The sequence below is a fragment of the Antechinus flavipes genome, chromosome 4 (assembly GCF_016432865.1).
Source record: "Antechinus flavipes isolate AdamAnt ecotype Samford, QLD, Australia chromosome 4, AdamAnt_v2, whole genome shotgun sequence".
Classification (NCBI taxonomy): domain Eukaryota; kingdom Metazoa; phylum Chordata; class Mammalia; order Dasyuromorphia; family Dasyuridae; genus Antechinus; species Antechinus flavipes.
This window is the reverse complement of record NC_067401.1, coordinates 13,532,001-13,559,513: the sequence shown is the minus strand read 5'-3', so window position 1 is coordinate 13,559,513 and position 27,513 is coordinate 13,532,001. Positions and strand designations below refer to the sequence as shown.

The following is a 27,513-nucleotide window of genomic DNA, read 5'->3' as shown; positions in this document are numbered from 1 at the left end:
GAAGAGAAGGGTTAATTTCAATTCTACAAATACTTATTCGGAGAATAAAGGGCCTGAGCAGAACAGTGTATCTAGAACCTGGGACCAAAAACATGGCCAAGCTGAGCCTACCGTACAGATCTGACTTATAGGCTTGGACAACTATCAGGGGGTCTCCCCTATTTACTAGTTGAGTTGATAAGACTGGAAAGAATCTCTGAGGCCATCTTGTATACCACCCTCCTTTGACAAGAAAACATGCATAAACCTCAGTTTCTCAAATTAGTCTCTCTAGTCCTTTCCAGCTCTCACACTATGATCCTATGAGCCTGCTCTAACCAGGGCAAAAAATGTCATGGGATTAATTCCTCATCCTTGCACTATTCACTACAAAGAGCAAAGAGGCCAATATGTTGTAAATCTGCCCAGTCAAAAATTTGGGAGTGGCTTTCATCTCTATGGAAACTGAAAAAATAGTCCAGCCATTAACTGCGGAAAACAGGTCAATTCAAATTTCAACTAATTAAAACAAATTTGAAAATACAATCTTTCTTTGAAAATCTTTAAAGTTTGACTTTTTTTGATGACTATATCTCTCCATCAGGGACAATTAAAAAAGTAATTTGACTTCATCAAGGAGGGGAGAAAGATTGTGTGTCTCCCCATCCTCTTCCGTTATACATATTTGAAAGACTGTATTTCCAATTTACATCTATATTAAAGACAAGCACGTTGTTTTAAGTGTAAGGTAGGAATGAGAAAACATTGCATGATTATTAGGAAATTCTCAGAAAAAAGAACTCTGCGAAGTATGAGGAAAGAATATTTGGGTAAAGACTGAAGAGAAGTTTTTGTCGATGACATATCAGACCACCTAAAAAAAGGTTAACCTGAGGTCTTTGAGCTTATTTTAAAAAATCTTTTGATGACTGTATTTCAATAATAATGGTTTTCCCTTGTAATCCTATGTATTTTATCCTGATAATGAGATCTCAGGGTGTGATTCTCAAAACACTATTTTTGAACAGACTCTTCACCATGAAACAAAAAAGAATTACTGACCTAGAAGAATAAAAGGAAATTTAAGGGGAGTTTGGAAATAAACCCCAATCTTAACAAGAGGTATGATATAATGGTGATGGGGAATTCCAATTATCCCAACATCTGCTAGTACTTTCTTGTCCACCAAGGAAAGAGCAGTTAACCTTCAAAAGATAGACAATTAACAAAGGAAAATTCCATTAAGGATATGACCCTCACAAAAACAAGGATCTGTTTTCTAAAGTAGAAATGATGAGCACCCTGCGGAAAAGTGACCAGTCTATTCTAAGGCTTTGGGACACTGGAGAGAAAACCTGGCAGAGTGATGTGCATCCTAGATTTGGGGAAAGGTTTCAAAGCCAATTTCAGGGAAAGATGGTTAAGAGCTTATGGAAGAAAGAAAATGCTTCAGAGGAAGTCAGCCATACAACTCCAATGATGGAACAAAATGGGATTGGTCTGAAGAGACTCCAGTTAAGATACAAAAGGAACTCATCAATGAAGTTAAGATTTTATAATGAAATGAATAAAAATTATAATCAAGACCAGGCAACACAAAAAATGAATCTAAGAGTGTGGCTTAAGAAAGCCCTCAGGAATGCTAGGGTTCACAGTATGAGCTAAAGCTGAAAGGAAAGCGAAGAACAGCAAAAAGAGTGCTTTACCTTGTTTAAAGAGCTACAAGAAAAAAAAATCAAAGAAAGGCTAGAACCTTTGCTTAAGATGGCTGGAATGATGGTCACTGATGACAGAGAAGTCAACTACCCAAAAATGGAATGGGCTTCAATGAGAGGTGGGATATCCCCTTCCTTGGCCATTTTTCAGGCCAGAGGCTTAAGTACCATTTATTGGGTCCTTTAGATTAGGGCTTCCTTCTTTTTGAGCCTAAGTCAGCTAGAGGGCTGTAGATTTCCCTTCTAAATCATATACTGCATTTTTTTGTTTGTTTGTTTACAATGGAAATATATTGTATTACTTTAATAGGAAAACAGAAATACCATCAAATGCGACTAGCTATCTGTGGCCCAAGTTAGAAATTCATAATGTAACTTTTTTTTCCATGTAACAAAAATCTATCCTTCCCATGCTCTCTAAAAAACCTCACAAAACTCCCAAGACTAACAAAAAACTCAGATTCATCCAAAACATTATGCCTTCTTCCCTGTTTCCATCAACTTTCACTCAGGAAGTGGGTTCTGGCCTCCATTCTCAGTCCTCCGGAATCAGGGCTGAGCATTACATTTTGTCATTCTATAATAATGTTGCACTAAGTGCCAAACTTCTTTAGATTAAAGACATTTCCCCCCATTAATTACAGAAGATTTTTCAAATTTACTTTTTGGGTTTTATTACTTGCTTAAATGACAAGTATGGGCTATTTTCCCTCTTTCTACATAAAAGACAAGGGAACAAGATTTAGTGATCTAATAGTAACTTACATCAGAGCTGTCACAAATACCATTTTGCTCTTCTTTTTCGAGCCTGGCTCCTCCTCTCACTCCCAAGCTGAAGATGCGGCAGCTGCCCATGACTCGGCTCCCCTCAATCCCACTTCAGAATGGAGCTGAAGCTCTGACCTTCTCTATTTCCCATCTGTACTGCTTCTCCTCCCCCTAGGCAGCCTGCTGAACTTTTGGGTCAGGCCTTTCAGACAGAAGACCCCCCTACCTTCCAAAAGCAGCAATTACCGGGATCTGTGTACTACCACGCCTTGCTGGGCAAAGATTAACAAGAACACTAAAAAAATCTAGACTGTACTCAAGTTCTAAAAATATAAAACTGCAAGTATATTTAAACCATCTAAAAAAGACATGTCTATTTTCTTCTAAATGCACTCAAATAAATCATAGCAATGAATAGCCCCTAAAAATTCAGAAAATCAAGCAACATGAAGGCCGAATCAACAAACACAAACCCAGGAGGAAATCCAGCGACCCCAAAGGGCATTCTGTACCTTCACCAATATCTCAAGTATGACAATTCATCAATAAGCTTCCTGTCAGCATGTACCCAGTGCCAGATAAAAGGCAACTCTACCCTCGAGGAGCTTACATCAGCCAGGAGGGACACTATCCTCACACCCCAGGATCACCCATATATTACTACCAAGCAAAGCACAAGAGTGGGATGGACGGGTGGAAAGTTACTGACTAGGTCTCAGTTTAATGAATGGGACAAGTGTAGGGGCCACGGATGAGAGTCAGAAGGCCAGTGTGGCCAGTGTAGTGGGTATCTGTGTGTGTCTGAGTAAGGAGATGCTATCTAGGGAGATAAGAGGATTACATGAAATATGGTGGAATTAATCAAGTTAGCAATCAAAGATATAAAACAGATCAACAGTTTTTGGACATCTTGAATGAAACAAACAAAAAAAAGCTCTTGTGAGATGATGTGTGTGTATAAATCAATATGTATGTGTGTGCATATACACAGAGAGAGAGAAAGACATCTATATATAGGAATTGGATTGGGATTAGGAAAGTCATATCTTGTGGGTTTTTAACAAAACAGTTTACAGTCTGGAATTTTAACAGCAGGAAAATCTGATGAGTGAAGCAATCAGGACCCTGAGAAAGAACTGAGACGGGGGTAGGGATGGAAGAAGAATCTCTCTCCAGCTATGCCCTGAGAAAAGTGTGTCACTTTCAGAGTCAAGTTCTGAACTTTCTGGCAAGGGGATAGCATTATCCCAGAAGGAGCAGGAACAGGGGACATTCAGTCTCAAGAAGGAGAAAAAAGGCCCCCCGACAGTCAGGATTTTCATTTTAGATGTCTATGGAGCTCAGCAGCCTGAGTCAGTTCGAACAGTGTTGACAAATAGGAAATTCTTTTAAAATTAAACAGGAGTGGCGTAAGACAGGCAAACGAATAAGGATTAAAATCCACTGATTATTAAAAAGAATGTGGAAATGCCTTTGAGATATTTAAAAACAGAATAGCTGTTTTTCTAAAAATACTTTGGGTGGCAAAGGGCATGACGGAAATTTCCTTGATGACAAAATTTCTAAGTTATCTATTTTATAAATACCTTTATTCGCATTCATGCACAAAGTCACAGAGCCAAAATATTTGTGGTAATTTTCTTCACCTAAAATGAAACACAAAAGAAGTCAGCTGCCACCACCAGCACATCAGACTTTGCTATTGCTATTGTTGTTGCTCAATCATTTTCAGTTGTCTTGACTTTTCCTGACCCCATGTGGAAGTTTTTTTCCCCCAAAGACAACAAAGTGGTTTGCCATTTCCTTCTAGTAAGTGTCTGAGGAAGATTTGAACGCAGCTCTTCCTGACCCCAGAAGAAGCTGTGGGCCCCTTAGGGAAGCTATTTGGAATCATTTCCTAAAAAGGTTGCGTTATATGCCATGTCAAATATAGCAAAAAATATTTAGAGTAATACGTACTCACAAACCAATTTCTTTATACTTAAGGTTGGAACAATACCACTAGGATATTACTATTTCTCTAAAGCAGGGGTCCTCAAACTACGGCCCGTGGACCAGATGTGGCAGCTGAGGATGATTTTCCCCCTCATACAGGGCTATAAAGTTTCTTTATTTAAAAAAAAAACAAAAAGTTTTTGTTTATACTGTAGTCTGGCCCTCCAATAGTCTGAGGGACAGTGGACTGGCCCCCTATTTAAAAAGTTTGAGGACCCCTGCTCTAAAACAACCCCACAGTTCTTTGTTATCTTGAACATCAGTTCAGTTTTAATACCTTTCAAAGGATTTATTTTACAAGTTTTGCCCTGGGGTAAGATTTCTTAAACCAGAGATAAATGAATTATATCCAATATGTCAATAATTGGCAGGAGTGATGCTGAGATGAGATAACTCTTCAGCTCTGGGGGCCACAATGTTTTTCCAGCAGATCTGTTAGGGACTTTCCCTTTCCCTTCCTTCCTTAACCTCAAATTCTCTAGGTCTATATCTATAAAAAATATATGAATATAGAACATATGCTCATGTAGTAACAGGCTGTTGCCCAACACACCAGGTAAACTCCTCAAGGCACCCAGGACTTAATAGAGGGAGTCCACTCAATGGATGCTTAATAAAGGCTTGCTGACTGACTTAAGGGATCTGTAATTTTATCCACTCAAGGATTCTTTCCATGAACCAGGTTCTTTCTCCTCTACAATCTGGTTGATGGTCTGTAGGAAGGATGAGGTCCCCAAAACTCTGGTGACGAATTTTCATATCATGCTGAAATACTGGGAGGCAGAACTGGCTTCGGTCAGGAAGCTCTTGGCTCTCCCCTGGCCAGGTCCCCTGACCTCTCAGCAGTCCAGGTAGTTCCCTAAGACTAAGCTGTACAGCAGAGATCTGTGCTGATGAAGGAAGCATTTCCCTTTGATGCAGTCTCAAATCAGACTCAAAATCCAAACCAAATCACCCAAATCAATCATACTCCGGAGAGGGGAACCTGTGTCCTTGACACATTCTGGGCCTCCGGCATAGTCTGGGTCCAGTGTTTCTAGAAAATATGGTTAACTCTGAAAGACAAGTTCAGGAGACCCCTTACTACTCTCCCTCCTCCCCCACTTTCATTATCTGTCTGTCCATCTGTCTCTCTCATTTTCAAGAGGTACACGAAGCGTTTCTTGATGTCTACCCAAAAGCCCTCAGTCATTCCCCACCTTTACATGGGGTCTGCATATACTTATATGTACTTGTGGTCAATGTATGATGCTGCCTCCCACCCTGATGGAAGCTAATTCAGAAGAGGGACTGTTTCATTCTGGGTCCTTATATTCACTAGTACCATAGTATAATGCTTGAAACACAACAGGAGCTTAATAAGTGCTCCTTGATAAGACAGTTCATGAGCAAGACCACATCTCAAGCCTCTGGGACTGATGATTTCTGTCACCTGCACTTGAGTTTCTATGAGTAATTTTTCTAAATTTGAAAAAAAAATCATTACAATTCAAATTATTTAAATATTAACATTTCACTCGGTTAAAAATACCAACAATCTACATGCAATGCCAAATGTAAAATTCAGTTATGTGTTTTTGTTTTCAGATGGGCCTAAGTCCCTCTTAATTAAATGTGCATAATCTAAACTTCTCTATATTGTGCAACTTGTAATTTGTTTATATAGTACATACTTTAAAAATTATTATATAAACTATATTGTATAACTTTAAAAATTTTTAAACAAATTATGGAATATCTCAAGAACCTTGGGGGGGAGAGGGGGAGGAGTCAAACTTCAGCTGAATTCGATCTGTCAAATACATCCTAAGTTTGGTGGTGACTATCACACATTCATACACCTATTTGTTTCATGTGGTGATTAACAGATGTGATGTTAAACTCTACAGAGGTGAAGATTCATTCAGTTTCATCCTTCCTGACCCTGTAAACCAGCCGGCCTTTGGGGGAAGGCAGAAAACGCTCAGAGAAAAGAGCAGCATCTTGGATTGGGGACAAGAGGCTCACAAGTCTCAGAGGCTTGAGTTTTTAAGCCAAGAATCTATGAATAGAACATTCGTTATGCACTGAATCTTAGAGGTTCAAATGTAGGACATTCTCGGGAGTTTATGCCAAGAGTTCAGATCTATACCAGTGGCAATGTGTGAGAGTGTGTGTGTGTCTAGGAATACATAAATATGCACATTGTTCTTAGGATTTGGGGGCTAAGGCTAGGAGCACTCTCGCTCTGCCCACTCACACTCCCATGGGCTGCTCTAATTCTGGCCTGACCCAGAAGGAGATGAGTTAGCTGAGGTCTCATCTCGGGGTTAAGGTTCTCTGGCCAGGGTCATTCCAGGGATTCCATTTTAGGGCAGCTCTTAGATTGGCGAAAGCTAAAGCTCAAGCAGCTTCCCCCCCTGGCCATTCTCCCTCTTCTCCTGGCTGGGTCAGGCCCAGAGCAGATGCAAACCACAGTGGTCCCCATCTACATGGACTTCTGATGTGAAAAAGCTATGGGGGGACTGCTCGAGAGGGCCCTTCCAAGCCTGGGTCTGACCAAGAATGGCTCCCAGCAGCAGCTCCTAGGAAGCAGTGTTTACACCACATCCAAATACTGCTTCCTTTTTTTAAACTTTAATACTTAAAAGCTTGCTATGTGTAGAGCCCTTTACATGCAGACACTCACAATAAGCCCATTAGGAAGGTGTTGCATCGAGGATCAGAATTTAACTGATTTACGAAGGTCACAGTAGTGATGGCTCAGGCGAGATCCAAACACATCTTTCCTGACCCTTCTGCCAAGTTCAACACTATCCACTAGGCCAGACTGCCTTATCTTACTTACTCCATTAGGATAAAACTGAAATGCAAAGGAGAACGGGCCACACAAGACGAGAGGGGTCAGCCTAACTCCTATCTCCATCTGGAAAAGATGGCACCCAAAGGAAGGCCCCTTCCCAACTCCCATGAATGGTTTAGAGTCCCCCACTCTATGAAAAGACTGGTTAGGAGTATCTGTGGGGCACAGTTCCCTGCCAGGTCCTCATCCCCCTCCTCTTGTCTTCCCTGGAGCCTTCAGTAAAACCTCACCTTCCACAAGAGATCACTGCCATTTTATCCTGAACGGATCTCATACACAGAGAGTTGTTTGTACATGTCTCTAACTTGAGACTGTGAGGTCTTTGAAGGTAGGAGCTGGTTTTAAATGCTTGCTAACTTGGATCGATTACAACTTAATTTTTACTTCAACAGCTACAAGGAAAATCATGTTAAAGCCCATAGCACGCCAAGCTGAGTAATTCTTTCCCAGAATCCCCTCCGGTGCCTTCCTGCTTAGGTCACAGTCCAGACACTGAGGGGTCTCTGATGCTCCAGGGAACCCTCCCAAAGATAGATGAAAACTACCTCTGGGAGCTTCTGAATGAGTTCAAGGAGTGCCCTGAAAGAGCCAGGTTTGTTTACTTTGGCCAATCTCAAGTCGGTTCCAAGGTGTCTACCTAAATCCATGGATTTTCAACAACTAGCTTATATTTATTTGAACTAATCAGGTCACTAACTTCCCTCTCCCCCCAGTTGAATCTACAACTTTGAATTTTTTTTTTTAAATAGCTTTTTATTTACATGTTATATGTTGGGTAATTTTACAGCATTGACAATTGCCAAACCTTTTGTTCCAATTTTTCCCCTCCTTACCCCCATCCCCTCCTCTAGAGGGCAGGATGACCAGTAGATGTTAAATATATTAACAACTTTGAATTTTCAATACTATAGTAATGCCTAAATTGTTATTAGCTAATCTATAGTTGAGTTTAAAAAAATTAGTTGAAACTGCATATTTATTGTTTAGTTAAGTTCATCAACAAAAACTTAATTCAATTATTTTGAAAATAAACTTAAAATTTAAGGCTAATCCAAAATAAAAATCTGTGCCATGTCAAAAAAACAATAATTTTTACCTCAAAATTAAAAAAAAAAAATCAGAAAAAACCCAAAAAACAAAAAGCAGAGGGCTCCTGTGATTTCACTGTATAAATACAATCTCCCAGTGGGTGAGAAAATTAGAGGGAGGTAATTTGTACAGAATGGCAATTCAAGAGTCTTCTTTATAAAGAGCTGCCTGGGACACTTATTGGGTGAGAAGTGAGGTAACATACAGTTAGAGCTTGTCAAAGGACCTAAATCCAGGCCTTCCTGGTTTCTTAAGGCAGTTAATTACCCATCACTCCTGGGGCCTCTCAATAGAGCTTTATTAACCTTAAATAATTTATTCTGAGGAGGTAAATGGAAGCTTTGGGTGACACATTTTGGCCCAATCTTGAATTAAAAAAAAAAAAAAAATCTGGCTATTCCATTCTCAGGGCTGGAAAGATGCAACAATTTAGAGGTCTAAGGTAGCAGTCACCGCTGATTACAGAACAATCTTTCGTTTTCACTAAACAACAAAATACATGCGTGCCCCCAGCAGCCCTACGTGGGACAAGAGTCCCCCTTTGGGCTCCAACCCAGCCCGGCTACTACTCCCCCCCACTTCTCCCCCTTTCCTTCCCCCCCACCCCGCAGTCCCTCCCAGATCGCCCCGGGACCCACCCCCAGGCTGTCACCCAACAGGAGGCCCCGAATTTCGAGCTTAAAACCACCTCTGCAAAGAACGATAACGGTTTCTTGGAAGCGCACGCGCTTCCTCTCTGACCTTTGGAGTTTTAAGGAAATCACAGAAAAACAAGGAAGTTACAAAAAAGTTTATTGAAAAGAACGGAGGTTTCAACTTGGCCAGAAGCCAGCTAAGAGACCAGGCCGGGGGAGGGGTGCGATTTCACAGCTCGACGCTTCTTCCTGTTTATACCAGTGCCGGCCCCAGGCCCCAGTACAGAGCAGACGTATCCTGGCTAACTCACCCCTCATCCTTCTCCCGTGCAGGGCTACGTCATGAAGGGACCCCGATGGGGTCCTCCCCAGCCCCCCTACCAGGCTGCCAAAGCCGGAGTCAGAAGAACACTGCGCCCCCTCACCCCCACCCCTCCAGGGGTCCTCAAACTACGGCCCGCGGGCCGGATGCGGCAGCTCAGGACGATTATCCCCCTCACTCAGGGCTAGGGCAGTTTCTTTATTTAAAGGCCCACAAAACAAAGTTTTTGTTTTTACTATAGCTGGCCCTCCAACAGTCTGAGGGACAGTGAACTGGCCCCTATTTAAAAAGTTTGAGGACCCCTGCAGTCCTTTACCTGGGCCGGGGGCCCGCATATACTAGGAAACTGCAGCTCAGGGAGGACTCCCCAGGACCGGGGATCTGGACCTGGAAGGAAGCTCCGATACTCTCGAGCCCAACTCGTGCCTCCTCCCCCCGTTTTTCACCGAAGGGAACCGAGACCCAGCGCAGGGACGACACTTACCCTGGGACACGCGGGCCAAAAGCGGCAGGGCCGAGATTCGAACTCGGGCCCAGAGCGTCGGAGTGGACGAGCGCGCAAGGAGTCGAGTCCCCGCGCTGCCGCTGCCGCCGCCTCCGCAGACCCAATAGCCCAAGGGGGAGCGGGGTCACGGCCAGGTCACGGCCATTCTCGGCCGGCTGCCCTCCCGCGGGCGCGCGCGCCGCTCCCCGTGATAACTAACTGTCCCGACTAAAGGGGGAGGGGCGAGCGCGCGCGCGTCCTCCAGGTCACCTTCAGGGGGCGGGCGAAGGGGCAAGAGGAGGAGGGAGAGCCCTAGAGACAGGCCGTCCAATCGGCTCACGGAGGCTGCCCCGCAGCCCCGCCCACCAGCCGCTCCTGCAGCCAGTCCCAGACGCCCTAGCCGGAGGCCCGCAAGCCGTGTAAAGATAGCGGAGCCCGAAAGAAGAGAGACAACGGGCAGAAAAAGGAGGAAGGCGGGGCTTCGAGGGAGTCACCTCCCCCTCCCCCATCCCTACGCCCACCCCCGCCTCAGGGACTCAGGCTCCCGAGGCAGTCTCGCCGCGCGCCGCCGTAAACAAACAAAAGCCGGGAGAAGGGGGAGGGGGTCACGGTCAGGTGACGGGGCGCCGTATATTTTCCCCACTGCACAAGGAGCTACTTTCCGGGATAGGGACCCAGGCCCGGGCTCAGAGAATTCGGGACCCGACCCTCGCTTTAGTGGGGAGCAGGGACTGGGGGGAGAGAGGGACAGGGCTCTGCGCCACGGGGACAGCATCGTCTAGGCCCGCACGCGCCTCACGCGTCCCGGTCCCGCGTCCCGGCCGGCGCTGCAGCTGGCCCCCTCCCGCCCTGCCGGCCCCGAGGCCCCGCACCTCACTCCCACCAGCGGCTGCTGAAACCACGGCCGCTCTCTCCCCCACCTTTGGGCGGATCGCGGACTCACGGTCCCCGGCTACCTCTCAGGCACAGCGGCCCCCTGCGGACTCAGCGTCAACGCTCCCCCAGTAGCGGCTGGCGAATGCGGTGTCGCGTCCGCCTTCCCTTTCCCGGCGGTGTCTCCTGCCCCCTCGCTCGCAGGCTCGAGCTCACAACAAAGAAGGCACGTGACCCGCCCGAGTCAAAACACGGCGTGTCGGCGCCCGCCGGCCAATAAAGGAACGCGCCGGGAGCCCGAGGTATGCTGGGAAGTGTAGTTATCACTTTTTCCGGCCCCTCCGGGGCGTCCCCGACGAGGCCACTCCCCTGACGGGGAGGAGAAACATAGAAAGGCAAGGGGAGAGGAGGGGGGTGGAGAGATGACGTGTCACCTGGCCAGCCTCACGCGCCTGCCTGAAACACTGAGTTCTGTAGAGAATTACACCTTAAAGCGCTTGGGAAATCGCAAAGCGTTCACTTAATGCTAGTTATTATTGTGGTTGAAGCCTCGCCTTCCCAGGCTGCAAAGTTGGGGATGATAACATCTCCAAGGGTTGTTGCAAGCATCGGATCTTTGTAAAGCACTCGGCAAAGTTCGCAAGCATTAATTAGGCGCTGACAGTGTCAGGCACGGTAAAAGTCCTCGCCTCCTAGGCGCTCACTCTGGGGATCGAGGCCACGTGCAAACCACTAAGTACAACCAGGAGACTGAGGGGATAAGTTAGGGGTGATCCACAGATGAAGGGCTTTAAGGGGGGGAGGGGGAAAAGCGGGAGTTTAGCCGGGAGTTGAGGGAAGCCAGGAGGCGGCTAGAAGCGGGTAGACGGGGTCCCGGCCGGGGCAAAAGCCCGGAGTCCGGAGGGGGCGCGGGGAGGGGGCAGGTCTGCTCCGGAAAACCATCCGCAGTAGTGCAGCGAGCTTCACTCACCGGCCGCCCGCGGCGAGCCGGTCCCCTACCCGCCCCGGACCCCCGGGACATGGTGCCTCACCCGGAGCTTCTCTCCGGGACCGCACGCTCGTTAGACGTCGAGGAGCCCCGTGTGGGCCGAGCCTGGGGCTCCCAGCTCCCGTTCCTGGGAACTCTGGCAGAAATCTCCTTCCTGCCAGTGTCTCCGGGACTTTTCCAGAATAACCACAAGTCTACCGCCCTCAGAAACCGGGGCAGAGCAGGGCGGGACTGAGAAAGAGGGAAGAGCCGGAGAGCAGCCTCCCGTGGCCGCGGGCTTGCCCCGACGTGTGGGGCCGCAGGCCCGGGGAGGAGCGATGCCCGTGCCTGCTTGCGCCGGCCTCCGATCAGCCCTGCCAGCCTCCTCCTGGCTCCCGTGGTCCCCTCTGGTCCCCGCTCACTTTACAGTTGGGGAAACTGAGGCACTCAGGGAAGCGTGAGGTGACCAGGGTCACGCAGCTAAGAAGTGATTGGCAGGGATCCTAGAGAGGTTGGCCATTTCCTTCTGCAGCTCATTTTACAGACGGGGAAACTGAGCAAATAAACAGACGTGACATGCCCCGGGTCACGCAGCTAGGACCGATCTAAGGCTGGATTTGAGTTCAGGTTGCGCCCCCTAGTTACTGGTGACTCTCCAATGGACACGGAATAGCTACACAAAGCTTTGTGGTTTGCTAAGTACTTTACAGATGGCATCTCATTTGAGGCTCACCACGACCTTGGAAAATGGGCCCTACTACCAGGAAGTGTTTGAGGGAAGATTTGAACTCTGGTCTTTCTGACTCCAAGTCCTGGCCTTATCTCACCAGCTTGCTGCACCCTAGAGTCCTATTTAAATGTTAGTTATCATTCAAAGAAAATGACTATCCCTTTCTATTTAAGCTGAATCAAGTCAAGAAACATTAAGCACCTACTATGTGCCTATTTCCATTCTGTGTATCAGACAAGCCAGAGAAGCACCTACTATGTGCCTGTATATATAATATGTGTGTATACCAGTGTTTGCGCACAAGTGCACACACACACACACACTCACAAGGGGTAAATTGGAGGAAGTCCCAGAGCTAAGGAAGATTTAAAGAAAGTTAATCCACCAGGAGTAGCCAAGGGGGAGAGGAGAGAATTCCAGGCATTGAGAACAATCTGTGAAAAGGTAAAGAATCACGTTAAGCTGCATAGGAAGGAGGAAGCCTGGAAAGGATCCAGGTTAGGAAAGACCTTTGAAAGCCAGACATCAATTTTTATATTTAATCCTAAAAATAACAGGGAGCCACTGAAATTTATTGACGTAAACAAAAAACAAAAAACAAAAAACAAACTATAATGCAAATGGAAGAGATTCTCAGCTTTAGAAACCAAGCCCTAAAACCATTTTAGGAAACTACGGTTCTGAGATTCTTACCTTCCTACTTTGCTCAGTGCTCCAGGGAAGAGACTCACTCTAATTTGTGGTGACTTCCTAAATTTGTATTTCTTTTTAATTATTATTCCAATGACCACAAATTCAAAATTCTCTGTTTTTAACTTCTGAATTTCTCCTATTTTTCTATATGAATGGGGGAAGGAGGGAAGAGACACAAAAGGCTGGGGAGGCAAAGACATTTTTGCTAATTACTCTGAATTCCTAATTTTGCCCTAACACCCCCCAAAAAATAATAAAAAAGGATCCTAGTGAGTGGATTTTCTTTTTGTTTTGTCCAGCCATATTTATCCTTGTCATCTGTAAATTTAGTCTTGGAGGCCCCAGAGATCAACTTTCTTTGTTTGCCAAAAGTCCACAGAAATCGGATAGGATCAAAACAACGTTACCATAAATGAAGGGTTACATTGTAATTTGGAGATCTTGTGCTGAGATTGAAACATGAGGAAGTTCAGATTTAAAATGAAAATTCTCCCTCTGCAGGAGGTGACTTGGATGTGGCAGGGCAGATGGTCTATGTGGGGTCAAGAGAGAACAAGAATTGATCCAGTGTCTCTCTCACAGTGACAGATTGGATGTCAGCGGTACAGGATTAGTTGTTTTTTGTTTGTTTTTGTTTTTAACAGATGTAGTTCTATAAATAGTAATGAATAAAGAGTTGGCTTCAGAGATGGGAAGTCCTGGATTCAGATCTGCCCATGACATACACGATCTGTGTGACTCTATAGATCTCTAAGATTATAAATTGGGGACCTGGGAGAATGGCACCGTCCGGCATTGCTGGTGAAGGGTTCCTCATTACAGGACTCCCCTATATCAATGAAATTATAAGTTCAGTTCTTATTCTTATGCCTAGAAATATTTGTAGGACCATAGAATTTTCCTTTGACCTAGGAAGTCATCTGATCAAACCCTTTCACCTTAAAAAGCAGGAAACTAAGGTTATAGTTGGTGCAGTGGATCAGGAAGATGAATCAAATCCCAGCCTCAGTCCTTAGCTGTGTGACAATGTTGAGGCTCAAAGGAGACTCCAAAAAAGATGGATCTCAAAAGAACTGGCAGGCTCCGACCCATTTACAAGTCTAGGGGCAAAGTTTATTAAATGGTAATGCTAATTAAAGCAGGCTAAGTTCCAAAAGTATTTAGGGAGGAACCAGGAACAAGAAGATACATTTATAGGAAAAAGTAAGAATTACCATGCCATGATAATTTTATGGCTTAGAAATGGAGTTGAAGAATGGTCTGGTATGTACCTCATTACTATCTCAGAAACTTTGTTATTACTGACCAACAGAATGTTATCTGACAGCCACCAATGTTTGTGGAACTACAGCACTCTTAAGGATAAGAGACCTTAGGGTTATCGCTACATCTCCCATGGAAGCTAGGGGAAAGAAACATATTTTAACCATGTCACTCCCAAGGTCAGAGGAATTTAGGGTTATTGTTATATTTCCCTTAGAAGTGGCACCCCACCAACCCTAAGTCATTTAATCCTGTTTGCCTCAGGTTCCTCATCTGTTAAAAAAAAAAAAAAAAAAAAAAAAAAAAAAAAAAAAAGCTTGAGAAGGAAATCTCACTGTTTTGTTTTTTTGCTGAGGCAATTGGGGTTAAATGAATTGTCCAGAGTCACATAGCTAGGAAGTGTTAAGAGTCTGAGATCAAATTTGAACTCAGATCTTCCTGACGTCAGGGCTGGTGGTCTGTCCACTGCGCTACCTAGCTGCCCCAGTTTGGTTGTTTTTTGTTTAGGTTTGGAGGTGTTCTTCATGAAATAGGAACTTGGCTCAAGAGAAGTCATTAATGAACCATTGTCCACACACTGTATATGGAAATCCTCAGGGCTGACTCTTGTGTTTGCCAACATTTTGATCATTGTTTTGAATAAAGACATGTCATGTTTTTCTCTTTTTAAATAAATTTAGTTATCCCAAGCATCCTTTCTGTCCTCTTTGCCCCTGTCCCAAACCATGCCAAAAATCCCAAAGAAATGCTCAATGTGTAATACCTGTGGAGCTCCCATTTCCATGGAGGGGGAGATTGGGAATATCTTTTCATCTCCCTTCACTGGAGTCCTGTTTGATTTCTATAATTTTTGTTACATTTGCTTTTGATTTTTTTGGTATGTGGTTGTCACAGTTCTTAACATATTTCTTTCTATTTACATTATTGTAATCAGAGTAGATTGCTTTCTTGGATCTACTGACTTCACTTTGCATCAATGCATGCAGTTCATTCTGCTTCTCTGTCACATACATCATTTCTTATATATAGCACAGCAATATTCCATTACATTCGTGTATCACGATTTGCTTAGCCATTCCCTGACTGATGGGCAGCTATTTTATTTCCAATTCTTTACTATCGCAAAATGTTCTGCTTATAAATGTTTTGGAGTATAGAGGCACTTTCTTCTCATCAATGGTTTTCTTGGGATATCAGGATGACTTGCTCAAAATATTTGCTTTTTAATTGTGTAAATAACTCAAAACGAGATGGAATAGTTAGCATGTTGGATGGCAGATACTAGAACCATAGGCCAAAGTGAAGCAATCATAAAGCACCATCCCACTTTCCTGCTGAGGAAACTTCAGTGACTTCCTTCCTCTTGCCTCTAAGGGAAAAAAAATTATAATTTGCCAAATCTGACATTTCTAACTGTACACATTCTGACTCCAACTTCTTGTTCCAAAATGATTAATGTAACATTGCAGCCAAAGTGGCCCTTTGCTCTTCCCTGCATCTGATACTCCATTTCCTATCTCCATGTTCTCCAGGCCTGAAATGTTCTTCCTCTTCATCTCTTTTTCACAATGTCCCAGCTCAGATGCTACCTTCATCCTGAGGCCTTTCTTAATTCTTCCATTTGTTAGCATTCTTTTCTCTCATCTCTAAATTGTCTTATATGTTCTTATTGTAATTTGTTCTTTCTTTATACCCCTTTCCCCCTACAGTAGAATGTAAGCGTCCTGAAAGCAAGAACTCTTTATATCCCTAATGTTAGCATATCTAGCTGTGTCCAGCATATAGTAGAGGGTAAATGCTCAATAAATGCTCAATGAATTCGAGTTAATTGAATAAGATGAAAATTAAGTTAAATAGAAGATCCTATACAAAATCAAATATACCAGGACTGGAAAGAAAGGTGTGTCTAGACAACAGTTTGCAAAGAAACAAAACTGGCGGCACCAGTAGAATACAATCTCAATGAGTCAACATCATGAAATGGCAGCCAAGAAAAGGAAATACAATCTTGGGCTACTTGAAGGGACAAATAATGTCCAAAGAATGGGTGGAGATCAGCTCAACTCAATAAACATTTCTTAAGAACTAGGCACCATGCGATTTGGAACTATGCTCAAAAAGTTATCAAACTGTGCATACCCTTTGATCCAGCAGTTTTACTACTGGGCCTATATCCCAAAGAGATTTTATGGATCTTTATCCATAAAGAGATTTAAAAAGACCTGTATGTACAAGAATGTTTGTGGCAGCCCTCTTTGTAGTGGTCAGAAACTGGAGACTGAGTAGATGCCCATCAATTGGAGAATGGCTGAATAAATTGTGGTATATGAATGTTATGGAATATTATTGTTCTGTAAGAAATGACCAGCAGGATGAATACAGAGAGGCTTGGAGAGACTTACACGAACTGATGCTGAATGAAATGAGCAGGACCAGGAGAGCTTTATATACTTCAACAACAATACTATATGATGATCAGTTCTGATGGACCTGGGCATCTTCAGTAATGGGATGAACCAAATCAGTTCCGATAGAACAGTAATGCATATAACTTGTAACTAAAAAGCAACTGGGCACCATGTATCTATAAGGCACTATGAATTAGGAAATGATCATGGAAAAATATGAGAAACAAACCATGTACGAAACAATAAAGTTCCTACCAAAATGGCTACCATCTTGCTGCTGTTAGCTGGAGATGGAAGATAAGATATCAAGTTTTGGATGCCCTTGCTAGAAATAGGCAAATATAGGCTGGAAGTGAAGGAGAAAAAAGAAGATAAGCTACATTTGATAAAAGACGTGGAGAAAATGGAGAAAAGGGCAGCCAGCATGATGAGGATAGGATGATGCCAAGGGAGCATTCTGGTTCTCATTTCCTCAGTGCAGAGTACACAGGGACCATCCCAGCTCTTCTCTGGGGGACCTTTAAACTGGAACAGTGAAGACCTAAGAACATGCTAAGTATCTTCAAGTTATCAAAACTCCATTTTGTAAATGAAAGATTCACCTGGTCCTGGTTTTACCTGACCCCAGAAGGCAGAATCAGCAACTTGGAACATTGAGTAAAAATTACACGGAGGTCAATTTTAGCTCAATTTCCTAATAATTAAAGTTGTCCCAATGGAGAATGGACTTTTTTGGGAAAGTAGTAAGCTCCTTGTTTCTGAAGGTTGGATGGTCCTATGCTGTGGGAGGGGTGAATCCTTTTTAGCAATGATCTCAACAGATGCTTTCTGAGATGTCTTCTACACTGAGATTCTGGGAGCCCTTTAACAAATACAAAGCATTTGTAATCCAACAATCCTCTAAGGAAATAAAGCAGCCAACTAATCAATCCATAAGCATTTATTAAATGCCTACTATGTACCAGGCAATCTGCCAAACACCGAGGTTGTTATTGTTCAGTCATGTCCAACTCTTTATGACCTTATTTGGGATTTTCTTGGCAAAGAAATTGGAGTGGTTTGCCATTTCTTTCTCCAGCTCGTTTTACAGATGAGGAAACTGAGGCAAATGGTGTTCAGTGACTTGCCCATGGTCACAGAGCATGTAAGTGTCTGAGGCTAGCTTTGAACCCAGAAAAATGACTCTTCTTGACTCAGGCCCAATGTTTTATCTACTATGAAGCCACCTAGCAGCCTAGACTTTGCCCAGAGACACAAGACAAAAATAAAACAGTCCCTGTCCTCAAGAAGCTTCCACTCCATTCCAACCATTGAATGTGTGGTTTATTATCCCAGTTTTGCTCATGGGGAAACTGAAATTCTACAAAGTAAAACCAAGGCCATAGGGGCAACAAATGTCAGAGCCCACATTCAAATCTTTATCTGATACAGAATCCAGAATTCCTGCCTTATTTCCCTCCCAATTCAGCTTGATTTTTCCATGAAATATTCAAACAACAGATATTTATTTGAGTGCCCACTATGTGCTCATCATTGTGCAAAATGCTAGAGTAAAGTTAAGACAAGAAATATATAGACCATCCCCCCTCTAATGGAGCATCTTTCTTTCCCATCATCCCTTACACACTATCAATTAGTTTTCAAACCCTATTCACTCTTTCTTCTCAATATCCTCATCCATTCCCTTTTTTCTTTTCTTTATATTTCCGTTTTAGGCTGTCTTTTCTCTTTCTTGCCTTAATCTGAACTATTATTACAGTTTCCTAATGGATTTCTTTGCTTCTCTGCAATCCCTGAATTATACCTCAAAGTTTTGGCTCTTTTTTTGTTTTGTTTTGTTATGTTTTCTTTTTTCTTTTCACTGATACAAATAACTCTTCTAAGAGGAAGTTTCCTCTGCCAATGGTGGCCATTAATTGTTTTGTATTTATAGTCCTACTTGAGATTATTAAAATACTGACTTTCCCAGGATCATACAGTCAGTATTTATTAGAATCAGCATTTGAATTTAGCTCTTCCTGACACCGAGGCCACTTCTCTATCCATTGTATCACACTTTCTTATGATGTTGATTACATTATTTCACTAGGTTAATTTTTCAAGAGTAATGTTCGCATCCTATCATATATCTTTGCTCTAAAAGTCTCTCAGGGCATGCTGTTAAATATTCCTGACATTCAAGACTCTCCATGATCTGACCTGAATCAACCTTTCTAGCCATACTCACCCCACATAGCATTTGTATTCCAGACAAAGAAAAAGAGAAAAGAGACTAGTTCCAAGTCACATGGCTGGGTTTTAGCTAAATTTGGACTGAAATTTGGATCTCATATCTGATAGTCTTTGCAAAATAAAATTCCTGATTTCTTCTATGCTCTATCCCATGAACACCCAAGCTCATTCTCACTTCCATACCTTTGCCTTAGTCCTTCATTTATTTGAATCCCACCCGCGCAAATTCAGTTTAATTACTTCCTAGTTTATCATTCACAGTAATCTTCACCTATAATTCTTAGTGTGCACTATGAGCACCAGTTAGGCCTGGTATTACTGTGTAACACAACTATTTAGTTTTTGCATTTAAATTTGTTTGCACATATTTTTCTCTCTCCAAATTCATTTTAAGCTACTTAAAGTCTGGAGTCAGGAACCATGACTGTATTTCCACAGAACTAAGATTACGACTTCACAAACAATTTATATTGACTGATACTTATAATTTGTATATATATACACATATATAAATCAGTCAGTATATAAACATAATTATAATATAAAAACAGACACAATGACTGTATTTCCACAGAACTAAGATTAAGACTTCACAAACAATATCTATTGATTGATATTTATAATTTGTACATATATACATATATCAATCAGTCAGTATATAAACATAATATAAAAACAGATACAATAGCTGTTTTTTCCACAGAACTAAGATTGAAACTTCACAAGCAGAAGGTGCTCAATAAATATTTGTTGAATGAATAATTCAATAAAGTACTAACTCTTAACAGGCTTGTTATCTCCCCCTAAAACAGCATCTAGTATTCAGTCTCCAAGGGATGCCACTAGCTCTCCTTAAAAGCTCTTATGCTCACATGACTTCAACATATTGAGCATATTTACAAGTAAAGGAAATAGAAAAGACTCTTAAGGAAGCCTAAGAGTTAAAAGATTTTCCCTTTTATAGGCTATATTCCACCAGGGACATTCTTTTCTCTATCCCGGGTAAGACCCTAAGAAGGAATAAGAACTGTTGTATGTCAGTGTCCTGCAGTGACGTTGTTCTTTTGCCAGCAGTTCTCTGCTATGGCTTTGCTCCCTGGTGGCTCATTTCTGGCCTGTGTTGTAGGCACTCCTTGCTATCACTGTCCCCCACTCACAGCACCTGGTGTTAGTTACCTCCAGAGTCTAATTGAAAGGCGGTACACCTGAAGAATGATTTTAGGAACCTCAAGAGACAATGTTAGAGCAATTTCATACTATTAGGAAATTCTCACCACATCCGTCCTAAAGAAGCTTACAAGGTAGCGGGGAAGACAACGTGCAAATAAATATATATACACAAAGCAAACTTTGTATAGGATACATAGGAAATAATTAACAGAAGGAAGGCCCTAAGATTAAATGGGTTTGGGGAAGGCTTCCTGTAGAAAGTGCGATTTTTAGCTGGGGCTTAAGGAAAGCCAGGGGAAATAGTACACAGAACAGAGCAGGGAGAGCATTCTAGACATGAGGAACAGTCAGAATATCCATGATGAGAGAGGGAGGGTTTTGTTTGTGGAACAGCCAGGAGACCAGGGTCACTGGGTCCAAGAAGACCATTGGGGTCATATTGGGGAGTAAGTGGTAAGAAAACTGGAAAGGTAAGAGGTGACTAGATTATGAAGGGCTTTGAATGTCAAACAGAACATTTTGTATTTGATCCTGGAAATGACAAGGACCCATTGGAGTTTGTTGACTAGGGGATTGATGGTTTTAGAGCCGTGCTTTAGGAAAATTCGCTTTAGTGGCTCAATGGAGGCAGACAGACCCACTGAGAGCTATTGGCAGAGTACAAGTGTGAGGTGATGAGGGCCTGCACCAGGGGCATAGCAGTGCCAGAGGAGAGTAGAGGGCATATTCAAGAGATGATGCAGAGCTAAAAGCAGCAGGTTGTGGCAACAGCTTGGATTCGGAGGTGGCGGGCTAAGGGAGGAGGAGACAGGAAGGAGTACAGGATAACACTTAGGTTGCAAGCCCAAGGGACTGGGAGGGGGGTGCTGCTCCCTACAGTAATAGGAAAGGTATAAGGGAGGAAAGTTTAGGGGAAAGAAAATGAATTCTGTTTGGGAAATGTTGAGTTCAAGATGTCTATTGTACATCTAGCTTAAGATGGAAGATAGAAGATTGGAGGTTAGCAGAATAAGTAGATTTGAGGATCATAAGCATCAAGCTGGTACTCAAATTCATGGTGATTTCTGAAAAAGCTGAAGCCCCCACTCCAATTCTTATTCCTATCATCCCTCTTCTATTCCTTACCCAAAGGTAAAGGTTTTTCATATGTGACTATCTTTTTCCCGGTCAGTCCAAATGGGTGTCTGTCGTCTATTCTGCATTGGTTTTGGTGAATCTTTAGTCATTTAAACTTTCACTTTATTTTACCCAGAAGAGCTTCCATGTCATTTTGCAGATATTTCCAAACTATGCCATCTGTATCCTGGCCAACTTCCCAGCCCCTTCTCACTGTAATTTGGATTCTGCCTCTAGAAAGCTAGAGCCTGATAGCTGAGTATTCATATTACATTGCTCACAACCAGGCTTCCATGTTTTTTCCCTCAGATTATTTTCAGTGTTTGTTGCTGTACATGAGCCACCACCATTCTTTCTGCTGCTTCTTTATGTAATGCCTTCCCCATTAGAATGTAAGTTCTCTGAGGGCAGCTCTAGTTGCTTGCTTGCTTGTATAGTGTCTGGCATACAGTAAGTGCTTAAGCAATATTTTTTCATTTGCTCAATAGTTCATTCTTTTATTTAACTCCTATCTCCTTTATCACCCATCAGATATGGTTCTTATTCACATCTTCTCCTTCAGCTAAATCTTTTGGGGTTTAGAAAGCCACCCCTTTCTTCCTAGTTGTCTTTCTCTCTCTTGTTTTCATTTGAGGCAGCTGGGAAAATTACTCTAGGCTTTTCCCTGAAATATCTATGAAAGGAATAGGAGAGGGACAGAGCCCATCTTTTGGTATAAATGCCTGGAAATGGAGAATTTTTTAGTTTCCTAATATATACAATTTATGGTACAGAGCCATGTAGTAAAGGGGAAAGAGGATGAATTCTGGAATCAGGGAAGCTGTGTTCCAATCCTACCTTCAACATAGCCACTTTAGAATATCCACTTAATTTCTCTGGATCTTAGTCTCTTGGTCTGTAAAGGGGCTGGACTAAATGGCCTCTGAGGTGCCTTGAGCAGAGAATAGTATTTCAGAGACAGGCAAGACCAGTGAGGGCAGGAATAGGCAGGGAAGGCTTCCTGAAACAGGCGGGACTTGAAATAAGTTTAATAGGAGGTAGGAGAGCCCACTGGAAACCAAAATCTAAAAATAGGGAAAGAGCTTGTCCTGAAGGCCTTCTCTTGTCTCATTCATAGCATGGTGGTGATCCTGAGTTCTTGAAGGCCGGCCAGCAGACAGCAAGCCGTGACAAGCCCTTACTGACTAGAAGGATCCATGTGTCCTCCCAGATCAGCCCCATCATTCCAGGGAGACTCCACACCAGCCTGAACTTGGGGATTGTTCTTAAAACTCAGCAGCTCTAGAAGAAAGACCACAAGATCATCAAGAGTGATCCAGTCTGAAGAGCAGAGGATGGAACCTGCTGAGCAAATCACAGAGACTTAAAAGAGAGAAACAGAATATTTAACAGGACTGTTATTTGTTTAGCCGGAGGAGAAGCACTTCTAGCAAAGGGTGTAGTAATTAGGCTCCTTGCTTGTCAGGCTACTGCCTACACAGTTTAATATAACACTGACATCCACATGACAATCAAGCTGAGTAATAAATGCTCCAAACCAAATGTTTTCCATCAAAAACGTGTCAGAAAGGAAAAAAAAAAGCTTGATTGCCATCTTGTTCTATTTTTTTTTTTTTAGCCATTCCTAGTCTTCACAACAGTTTTCTGTATTATAATACACAGATACTAATGGAATTTTGAATGATTTATTTAATCTAATGCACTGTTCAGAACCCAACTCTGTGTTTGTGCAAATTGGATTCAATCTTGGGGAGCTTCTCACAATTTGCCCCTTTGGCTGATGCTGCCACTTGAGAAATCCGCTGGGTACGTCAAGTTCCTATTGAGGTTACTAGAGAAAAAAGTAAAAGGGTCATCATTTTCTTTGTAGACACTCCAGCGACTAATGCATTGATTTTAGAGTAGCCTTTATTTCACCTGATGAAAAATGCTAAGACATTTGAGCTCATAAATAGTTAATGCAGTTTTCTATTTTCCTCTCTGGCCCAGAGAATGAAGTAATACTTCGAGTTTATAGTACTAAGATCAATGAGCACTTATTAAGCACCTACTCTGTACCAGGCACTGGACCTTCAGAGTCAACATTTTAGGAAGAGCTTCTTAATCTCTATAATTCACTGGGGTTTTGGAGGCCAAGATCTGGGTTGGTGCCTCCATGTTGTGGCTCAGAGACCCTTTGGTGTTTCTTAACTCTGGGTTTCCTTCCATTTTTCTCCAGGAGGCTTAGCCAGGAATTTCTCTTCCTCTCACTCCATAGTGTTTTTATGTTTGGTTGATTCCTTTTGTTGTTTATTTTCTTATCACTGTCATTTGTGCATTTAGCCTTTTCTGCCCTAACTCCCACCTTTCCTTTAGACAAAGAAAAGCACTTATACAAAATCAATGACACGATGGCCATGCTCAATAGCATCTGGAATATGACTTTCCTATGTTATTATCTCTCTAATGGAGACAGTGGGTCATTTTCTGTGTCTTCTCCAGGCCCAGACTAGTCATTATAATGACATGACCTCATTTTTTCTCTCACTTATTTACACTTCGGTAATCAATGTACATATTGTTCTTCTGCTACTGCTCATGTCACTCTGCATCAGTTCATGGAAGTCTTGCAGAAGGTTTCTATCCAGTCAGAGGACAGAGGAGTGTGCCTGCTGACCAAATCATAGAATTTCTGAATTCTTTGTATTTATCATTTCTTAGATGACACTAACCTTCCATCATATTTATCTGTTATTACACATCTAGTCACACTAATCAGTGCGTACCTACTTTGTTCCCAAAATTTGTCTACAAATTCTGGGTCAAGGAATATGAACAATTTGGTCATTTTTCTTGAAAAATTACTGATTGTTTTCCAGATCAGCTCACAGCTCCTTCAACAATGCATGTATTTATCGTTCTCTAACCCGCTTTATTTTTAGCTTTGGCGATCTTTGCCAGTTTGATGGATGTGAGCAACTTCGGAGTTCCTTAAATTAAAATTTTCTTTTTGTTGGTTTTCATAGAAGCATTGGGTGTTTTCAATTCTTCTTTTGTTCATATTGTTTGAGCATGAGCAGGAGTTCTTACAGCCCTATTTTCTGAGGCTGCCATTTCTTGGGTCATGTGGCTTCCTCTTCTCTTGGGATCCCACATTCTTCCTTTGCTGGAGTTATATGATTCCCTGGGGGACCCACGGGCTTCCTTGTAGTAAACTCTAGTCTGTGTGTGTGGCTTTCTGGCTTCTCTTTGTCATACCTCGGCTCCTTTCTATTCCCTATCAAATGAGGTGATATTTACAAAATGCTTGGCAAACAGCAGGTACTTAATAAATGCTTGCTCTCCGATCCCCATTCCTTTTTTAAAGGCACATCTAAGAATGTGGTGTAAATTAGTCCAACTAGTCAGCCATTACTAGATCAATCATCTCTAAATACCATTAACTAAATACCACAGTCATACCTAATGTAGGGTTCTGTGAGTCAATGAATAAGTCATGTAAGGGCATTCCTTATACTCTACTGAGCAAGTGGAAGCCACCTAATACAGGGGAAAAGGAAGTGGATTTAGGATCAGAGACCTGGATTCAAATTCCATGTCTTTCACTTACAATCTGTGTGACTTTAGGCTGGCCAAGGCTTTTTTTCTGGGCTTCAGGACCCCCTCTAGACAGCTTTCGAGGCACCTTCTAACTCTGAATATATGATCCTAATCAGTGTATAATAATAATGTATAATCACACATCAGTGGGGAATATCCCACACTGCACAAGTTGCAAGGATCAGAAGCAGAATTTCAATCTAGGTCTTTTAATACTAGAACCGATGTTCTTTCTATGATACCATTGCTGCCTCCAGCAATCATCTCCAGCTTCCTCAGAGACAGGCAATGTCTTTCTACCATTTTGTTGTTGGATCTTTACACAAATACTGTCTTTCGTCCCTACTTCCAGTAAGTGTCCAGTCTTAATTGTGACAGCAAAATAATCAAAAGACTGGAGATTCTCTGTAAAGAGCCAGAACCCTGGAGAACCATCTCCCACCATCCTCATGGCTCTACGGCCTCCTGCATTCCTCCACTAAGATCAAAGACATCTGAAGGTCCCCCAGAATGGGTCTTGGTTTCAGTGGAGGAATGCAGGAGGCAGGAGAGCCATCAGGATAGTGGGAGATGAAATGTCTCTCTTCCATCGTTGCTGGCTCTTCTATATCTTATTGTAATTATATCATTACAGCACACTGATTATGTGTGAACTTAGAGAACCATGACATCACATGCTAAGTACTAAGTATATATGTGAACTAGATAGCCATTGTCTCATCAATTCCTCTGCGTTAACACCTTGTTTCAAGTATACTTCTCCAGAGTTCTGGCTCTTTACATTTCTCATTAGTGAACACATGATAATAATGAAGAGCCTGTAAGAAGGTTCAGTGTCCGCTAATTGTGCCCATGGGCAGACCACTAAGTTGGGAATCAAGGGACGTGAGTTATGGACTTGGTTCTGCCACTAACTTGATTAATTTTAACAAGTTCTTTATGTGAGTCTTACTTTCTTCATCATCCCTTTCTTATTTGGGTCTATCTAGTTGTGGAAGTTATCCAAATTCTCTATGAGCTCACTGGAGTTTATTCTTGTTTTCTCTTCCACAGAAGAGTAAACCAACCATTCAATCATTCATGCATTAAATCTCCAGCCGTCCCGATCTCTATCTTGCCACTGGACCCACTGGCTCTGGAGGAGAGAATGAAGTTGGTGACCTTGCACAACCCTCTGGCTCTCAAATTCAGTTCACTTGCAAGTGAAGACATTATCTTCTTGATGTCAACGGTTCTCTTCAGGAATGAAGGACAAACAATAACAATAAACACATACTAGGAATGGGCAACACTGGAATCATGGCTTTCCTCGCTAGTATCTTTGTGATCACAACAGCTTACCATCCTTCTCATCCATAACATGAGGGCGATTGCTAAGGTCCTTCCCAGCTTTAACATTTGATGGTTCTTTGATTTGATGGACATTCCATGAAGTAAAATGATATGAGTGAAGTCACGGAATAGGAATGAGCAGGGGAGACATAGAGGGCAGTGGGAGGATCAGCTTGGCTGGAGCAAAGGGATGTACACAGGGAAACAATAAAAAATAAAGGGCACAAAGTCAAGTAAAGTTGGTCACACCTTAAAAGCCAGGTTGGGAGGTTAGGCTTGATGTATGAGGAAATGGGGAACTGTTGGTACATCTTTGAAAGACAATGCAAGGCAGCAGTGGTCTTGGGGTTAGGAAAATTGGGGGGTCAGATCTTGCCTCTGGAACTCACTAGCTCATAGACCCAGTAACCATAGACACAGTCACTTCCCATTTGACCCTCAGTTTCCTCATATTTAAAATCGGGGTAGGATGGACTACATGTGATTTCATGGATATGGAGAGAATTTCAAGATGGGGAAATTCCTTGTACCAATGCAGGTCAGCCCCTTCTCTGTGACTGATAGGCTTAGAGAGATATCCCCAACAAAGAGAGGTTCCCTGACTAGACCTGGGACAGTCAGTATGGGTTGGAGTGAGAGAAGACTTGAATTCAGGTCTTCTTTAAGACCATTTCCTTATTCAATATAATAAGCTACCTCTCCTCTCTCCTGAGGATCTCCTGGTCTTCTGAAATACCATGTAAAGATGAGGGAAGGTAACAACACTGGAGACATCTTCAAAAAGATCCCCAAACCCTTGGTACAGGGAAATAGAATAATATTAAATATCTTGGAATTTTCATAAATTTGATGGTGACATTTATCCATTTTTGTTTTCTCCTTTTTTTTCTTTTGTTTTCAATGCCCTTTGTTGTGTATATATATATATGTATATGTATATATAAATATGTATATATGTATAGATATATATCACTAAGATACTATACACATATCAAGTTCTTGTTTCCCATGTGATTGAAAAATTGTGAGAATCCTTTCTTCACTCAGATACAACTTGCAGAACTTCCTTCTCACAGAGCTAAGCTTCCTGTTATCAAAAGCACAAGGACCATCCACCACTTTACCCTCGTACTCAGTGAGAAGATTCCATCTTTTTATTATGATCCAGACACGTCTGTCTGCTGCAGCTAATTCCACATTCCTCCGGTGTCTTTCTCGTAGAAATTCTGGGCTCTTCCTGTACTCAATTACCACACTAGAGCTAAATGTTACCACACTTTATCTTACCCTATTCCTACTTTTGTTTACGTAAATGTTTTCT

At 42.5% G+C, this 27,513-nt stretch overlaps 1 protein-coding gene and 1 long non-coding RNA gene across 8 annotated transcripts in view; one reads left to right on the top strand and one right to left on the bottom strand.

The window, feature by feature from the left end:
• Nucleotides 1-10,897, bottom strand: part of KLHL24 (kelch like family member 24) — a 45,537-nt gene extending 34,640 nt beyond the window's left edge. Inside the window, exons 1-2 of one of the 7 annotated variants that reach the window (XM_051991837.1) lie at nucleotides 10,786-10,897; nucleotides 4,049-4,108 (exon numbers count right to left, since the gene is read on the bottom strand). The gene's annotated coding sequence lies outside the window, so the exon portion shown is untranslated. The other 6 variants (XM_051991834.1, XM_051991836.1, XM_051991840.1 and 3 more) reach the window with 6 other exon arrangements.
• A 24-nt stretch (nucleotides 10,898-10,921) lies between these two features.
• On the top strand, nucleotides 10,922-27,088 carry LOC127558623 (uncharacterized). The gene is made up of 3 exons (XR_007952947.1): nucleotides 10,922-11,004; nucleotides 22,399-23,087; nucleotides 25,914-27,088. It is a non-coding gene; the product is annotated as an uncharacterized LOC127558623 (long non-coding RNA).
• Nucleotides 27,089-27,513: the final 425 nt, after the last annotated feature.